Below are 7138 nucleotides of genomic sequence, written 5' to 3'. Positions count from 1 at the left end.
TCGTTAAGACTGCAGTCAATGAAGGATGTGAGGAGCTTACACTGAGAAAAGCTTCATGCCTTGACGGTTCTGAGTGGCAATCGATAGAGAGGCTTTGGAACATGGTACCGCGAGGTAGTGGGCCTGGAGGTAGCAGCATACGTATATGACCATCTACCCTTTGGTGTTCAGCCATACCCTGCCCTGGGAATGCTCACCCCCAAGTCATTCTACTGAAGCAATATCCACAGTGAACCCCTAGGCTACACTCCATAGGTGACTGCACAAGATGGGAACTGAATGGGCCTGGTCTGCCTCTGACAATGCTGTCTCCACCTGCTGCCCGGAAGCTGCACCAGAGAGGACATAACTGGTTCTGGATGGGCACAGACACTCTCTGCCTGGGAGTACAAAGGATTTTGGGCTATAAAAGTTTGGGTCAACCCCCTAAATTTTAGAACTCTTTTGGAACTAAGAAGACTGCCAAGAAGAAGAGCTGGAGAAGCTGTGAGGAGAGAGTACCACTTTGCTGGGTGCTTTGCTGTGTTGGCTCGCAGTGGCTGCTTCTGTCTTGGGCATTGAAAGGACTGGACTGAACTTTCTGCAACTTCCTTTTTGTGAGTTTTTCTAAGGGCTTGAGTTAGAGTTTGCTCCCTGTTCAAGAAGTCTCAGGAACAGCAAAGTCTACAAGTTCTTCTGTCATCAGCACTGGGGACTGTGTGTTTTGTACTACAACAAAAGAAGGGCAACCTGACGCCATTTACGACACTACTGCAGACTCCGTGTCCTGAAGGCACAGCAGAGAGCACCGCCGCAACGCCACCCCAGTCTCACTGCTGCCGGCACTGAGCCGCTATTTGTACCATGACCTGAGGGCACCGCACTCCACACCACCTCGCTTCACACCGTCTCCCTGGTATTCCTGATGATGCCGCTCTACCCCGACATTCATGCCGCTGCCTCCACCATGGCACAAGGGCACTGCTCATAAGTTACACAATGTACCCTCCTCATTCTGCACCGCAGCCATGGCCTTCCTACACCGGCACCATTGACTCCAGTTCGTCAGCCGACTACAGCACTTTAGCAACGCCGCCGCCGCTGCTTGCACCGTGACCTGCCAAGACCGCGACAAGCACCGCATCACTTCGCACCGCATCCCTGGTCTCACCAACGCCGCCAGACAACCGTCACCGAACCGCTGCCTGTACCACGATCTGAAGGCACCGCAATCCACACCTCTGCACTTTGCGCTGCAGCCTAGACGCCTGCTGATGCCATCGCTCCAAACTTCAACCGCAAGGAGTTCTATCAGCAATGTGTGTGACTTCAAGGGCCCAATGACTCCTGCACGGACCTCTGATACTGACGCCTGCGGACGCCGTGCTTTCGGGGCTCAACAAGATGTTGCCGATGCCCTACATTTATTAAGCTACTGTTGTGCTGGTCTTCCTGACACCGTAGCTGGCCGGAGATGCCGCGGTCAGCCAGAACTGTTTGGATTTGTTGTTCACAACGGCGCGATAGCCCCAGACTTCAAGGAAGTATATTTCAAGTCTATTTTGATGACTGAAGATTTCTAAGTACTGTATAGTGGATTTTTTTTCGTTTTCGGTCTTGTCTTAAGCATATAAAAATATTGGATATTTTTGTAAACTGGTGTAGTGTGGTTTTGTAGTGCTTTTACTATATTACTGTTGTTTCTGTGCAAATGCTTTACACACTGCCTTTAAGATAAGCCTGACTGCTCATGTCAAACTACCTAGGTGGTGAGCAGGGGTTATTTTAAGAGTGTAACTCCCTTATCGTGACTAGGAAGAAGGGTCCCTACCTGGAAAAAGGTATCTACCTCTGCCAACTAGAGACCCCCATTTCTAACACAGGGTATGATTCTTTTTTATATGCCTACTCTTGCTGTGTTCTTTTTTTGTTTTTAAAGAGCAAATATAAGACATGAACAGAATAGATTTAATAGAACTTTTGAAAACTACTCAAATATATGCAAGGATTAAGGAGGTTTATAACATTTTCAGTAACATTGTAGAGAAGGGTATGGATAATTTATGTAAATAATGGTTCACGAAAGGCTTTGATGTAGGCGCAGAAATTGTTACAGAATTAGACATTGAACTTTGTGGGCTATGAATTGGATCTAGTGCCTTTCAAATGACATATTCTATTCTCACACTGCTGCTGGAGGGCTGGTTTCTAACTAAGGTTTCAGGGCACTAGAGGAAAGTCAATACCCTTCAGCAGAGGTTCTTCCTCTAAGGCGGAGGAGTGTCGGCCCAATGCTCTCACAGCAGTGGAAAAAGGAAAAAATGAAATAACAACACAACTTTATTATCATTTTAATTTTAGTATGGGCTACGGGCCAGGTTGCGTGGGGAGGGGCTGGGGTCACAGGTTGGAGGAAATATGTTTGCACCATAAGTGTGCATGAGATTTTGGCCGGCCATCTTGTATCAGCCAAAAAAGTCATGCGCAGTTAGCATTTCTCCACCTGGCTGTGTTGAACAGCCTGGTGGAGAACAGTCCCAAGGTTCCAAGACACTGTCTGAGTGGCCAAACAGGCAGCTCAGACCAATCAGAATGCTATTGTCATGCTGGTGACAGCAGAGTCGTGATTGGCTTAGGTAAACTTGTGTGCTGCCTTGAACCAGAAAGAGAAGAGGACGGATGTTTAGCTGCAGCCGTAATCAGGTTACTGATCTTTTTAAAACATTTATTCCCCTGCTCTCCCCATCCCCATTCCGCAGCAGCCGCCACTGATACCCTTATAGCACAGGTTCCTGTTTGAGGTCTTGGTAGCAAATCAACTAGCACTAAATGTTCATTTGAAGGCTTATTCCTGCCCTTTATAGTCTGGGAGGATTGGACTGAAGGGGTGGGGACATGTGAGAGGGCTGCACAGGATAAGTGAGAGAAATATTAATCATATCAACTCAGACATCTGCAAAAGAGACAGTGGGCCCACATGTAAAGCTCTCAGGGGCTCTCCCTTTGGCAGAAATTCTGCTGGATATATCCTCCGATCCAACACAAAAAGTCAAACAGTAACAATAGCATCTCTGGGGTGCATATCCCAAGGACAGAAACATGACAATGGCAGTAGAAAAGTAATCTCCTTTCTTGCAGTTACTGGGTACTTGTGGGTATACCATCCTTTTTTCTCATGAGCTTATATGTACACATACATACATACACAAAATCCATGAATACTTCAACCCCTAACATAATCTTGGGTATGGAGGACTGAGGTAATGGAAAATGTAACTACATTTCTGGAGATCAATCAATCAATCAGGGGTTTCTATAGCGTGGATACTCACACGTGAGGGGCTCATGTCGCTCAAGGAGATATGTTAGATTCTACAGCCAGGTATTGAAGTGCAAAGGTCTGCACCTCAAACTCTAAATGGCTGTCACCAACAATTGGTCTCTCTATACCTTGGAGAGGATGTCCTAGACTATGTTAAGGGGAGCAGCAGAAAAATGTAAAGCATCACATCTGTTAATAATAATAATTTCTTTATTTAGATATATAAAACATATCTTTAAAAGGTTCTTCCAGCACATTAAATACAATTTTGCAGATAAAAAGGGATTAAGAAAAAAACAAAATAAAATTTGGCCTTCTTATCAGTGCTTACTGCAACGTGTCAATTTAAAAATTAGCACTCCCGGACAATGCAGATGAGGTTAAAGTACATATTATTCTGCACAGTTATCCAATTTTTCTAAAATACTATAAAATTGCTGAACAAATTTGGCCAATTTTCTTGCTGAACAAATTTGGCCAATTTTTTTTTTACAAATTTGGCCATCGCATCTGTTGGTCTTGGCCCTTTCGGCAGGGTCATCCATAAACTTATTTTGCCATCACCCTCCTGTTTTCAGAACTCGTTTTTGTTGGCCTTTAGGACTCTGTGCACTTTACTACTGCTAACTGGTGCTAAAGGGCTTGTGCTCTCTCCTCTAAGCATGGTAAAATATGTTTATACCCAATTGCCACATTTAATCTACTTGTAAGCCCCAGTCAAGTTGTTCAACATGTACCCAGTGCATGTAAATTAAATGGTACTCGTGGAACGCAGCATTGATTGTGCCACACACTTAATTAGCCCTTTAAAAATGCTTCAGGCCTGCCATTGCAGCCTTGGTGTGCAGTGTTAAACTGCTGCTTTGACCTGGCAAAATAAACCTTTTGCTGTGATCAAACATTCCTTTTTAATACAAAATTGTCATTCTTAGGGTAGGCCATTAACAGCCCAGATGGCAGGGTGCAGTGTATTTAAAAAGATGGACATGCATTTTTAAGGTTTGCATATCCTTAAGTTCATTTTCACTACTACAAGGCCTATCTCTCCCATAGGATAACATTGGGGTTACATTATTAAAATTAATACACTGTAGTTTCAAATTAGGAACAGGTTAACAGTTTGAATTAGGTACCTAAATAATTTTAATTAAAAGCCTTCTATAATGGCAACGTTGGATTTTTAATCACAATTCTGAAAATGCCACATTTAGAAAGTTAAGAAACACAAAAGAGCCTTGACTTCACTCAGTAAGGCTGAGTCAAATATAATAACAAAACAAAACAATTGCCAATACTGAGCAATAATCCTAAGCTTATTTAATAACCAAGGCCTAAGAGTGAAACAAATAGGTCCTCACTTACAGTTGTGCCATCAATTATTTTATTTGGCAAATATCTTTCAATTCAATTTTACAAAAAGTGCTTTTTAAAATACATGTGCATTAACACTAAATACAACAAAGAAATATAAACACAAGACTAAATTTCATTGAAATCTAACAACCTTCCAGACACCCACAAATTCAATGCAAACTCTCAGACATACCTCATACAAATTCACCAACCACTTATACCATTCACTCACACCACACAAATGTCGCACCAGGGCGGGTCTAGTCACACTATACAAAAATGTTTAAGTGTCCCGAAACCTGGTGGGTTTCACTCAAAAATACCAAAGTCAAACAACCAAAATAATCCCAAAAACTCTCACTGAAGTGTAGAAAATAATTCTGTTTGGCCACAATTTACTTCATCTAACCACCATTAAACTACACCAGTGGAAATTCACAGTCCTCCGGAACCAATGCATCGCCTTGGCTGCGTGAAGCATCCTCGATGTGGAACCTCGCAACTCTCCGCAACCAGGATTTAAGGTACTCTTGTACTCTTGTTCAACTGTCCTAACTGGGTCCCTGTAGCTCATCCACACTCCATTGGAGTTGGCTTGAAGTTGTGATGTTGGCCCTGTCCAGTGCGACCAGATATCGACAATTGGCAGTTTGTGTTTTTGGTGCTATTTTCGCTGAAATCTTTAAACCTACATATCTCGAGTTCTTCTGATTGGAGTTTTGCTGTCTTGTTCTTGTTTTTAAAAAAAAATGTACTCTATTTTTCTAATCTGGTATGTGTTTTTTTCTTTATTATTGTTTGAAGTATTGCACAAATACCTTACACATTGACTGTGGGTTAAACCTGACTGCTCTGTGCCAAGCTACCCGAGCATTAAGCACAGGTTAATTTAGTGCTTGCTTGTCACTTCACCCTGACAAGGATTGTGGTTGCTGCTTGAGTAGGGTTTCACTCCCTCAATCAGTAACCCAATTTATTGAACTGCTTCAAATCACTCCCACACTCAGTTGTCCTTGTTCCTTCCACCCCCTCCCACCCTCTTGTCTGTGTTGCCTCCCCCAACAAAAGAAAAAAATACAGTGACACAGCCAGTGCTCACCCTATTATAGCGTTTTATTTTACCGTCCCATTGCCAGCTTTATCATCAAGCTTGTATGGTACTGTGTAACTTCCACATACATTTGAAATGTTATTGTCTAGGATATCAGCGAAGAAGGTCAAATAATAACTGAATATCATTGGATGACACTCAGGACCCTGAGGTACACCACATTTGATGCCAAAGGAATGGCTCTAATTTGGTTTGAGTATAGATTTCCAAGAAGAATGTGAATCATGACAATGCTCTTTGGATAATGCCGGCCAATGTGGCTAGTCTTTCAGTTAGTACACATTGACCCCACCTCATCAGCAGAGTATCTGACTGGTGAAGTAGGATCAATGTGTACGGTTAGCGCAGGTCTCAGAAATCGAGAAGTTCCTCTCTAATGTCTAGTAGAGTCTTCAATGTCCTTGTGGGGTCGAAGGTCAGACTCCCCATGAGGATATAAGACTTGCTTGTTTTTTTGTGACTTGGGAATGGTATTCGGATGTTGTCTGTTTTGAAGTTCACCAGATGGGACTTACTTACTCCAGTTTGTTGCTTTATTCTTGTTGATGTATTAATGAATACTCCATAAATTGCACTTGGGGACGTCAGTGTCAATTAGGAGAAGCCAGAGGTGGCAGATGGTGTCCCTGACTCGCCGTTGATACTCCTGGCACGGCCCTTGCTTCCCTGGTCTCTAAGGGCCTGAAGGCGAGGACCGGAACCGGAAGCAGACCCGGCTCAGATCCCAGTTTACCTTCTGTAGTGTTCATTCCTTGCCTTTCCCCTAGCCCCCATCAGCAATCAGAAGGCTGTTAAGCAGTCAAGGCTGGGACTATGACCAACACTTTATGTCACTGGGTACGGGTTCAATAGCCCTTTCATTTTTGGGAATTGCCTTGGTGCCATTTTTTGTGTAGGCCTCTTTCAGATGGAATTCCAGTATTTTTACAGTACCCAGTTCACTACTGTCCATTGCTTAATTTGAGCCAGTGGTTTCAGGTGCTCTCACTGGCACTTAAATGTCAACCCCGGTGCTTATGACGGTCTGCCACATGATGGCGCTGTTTAATTTAGAGACAAGCACAACAGTTGTTTCTCAATTCAAGAGACGTTACAAACCACTAATACCTGCGTCTAAGCCATTCTTATACATTTGGGGGTCTGGAATAGTCTGATTTGTCACACTTATGATGGTTCATAGTTGTGATTGTTTATAGCTGTGTTGCTATTGTAATTGGCTGCACTGACAAGGGCCATGGGTGGTGCAAGCTGCAGTGGCCTCCTGACAAAGGTCTTGGCACTTCTCTGTTTCTCAAAATAAGCACTGCCGCTGTCCTTATTAATATCCTCCCCTGAGCCCCTGAAACATGCAAGCACACGCACGCGTCGCGCCC

This window comes from Lissotriton vulgaris, chromosome 12, assembly GCF_964263255.1.
Source record: "Lissotriton vulgaris chromosome 12, aLisVul1.2, whole genome shotgun sequence".
NCBI lineage: Eukaryota > Metazoa > Chordata > Amphibia > Caudata > Salamandridae > Lissotriton > Lissotriton vulgaris.
The sequence above is the reverse complement of the archived record's forward strand: the minus strand, read 5'-3'. Positions refer to the sequence as shown.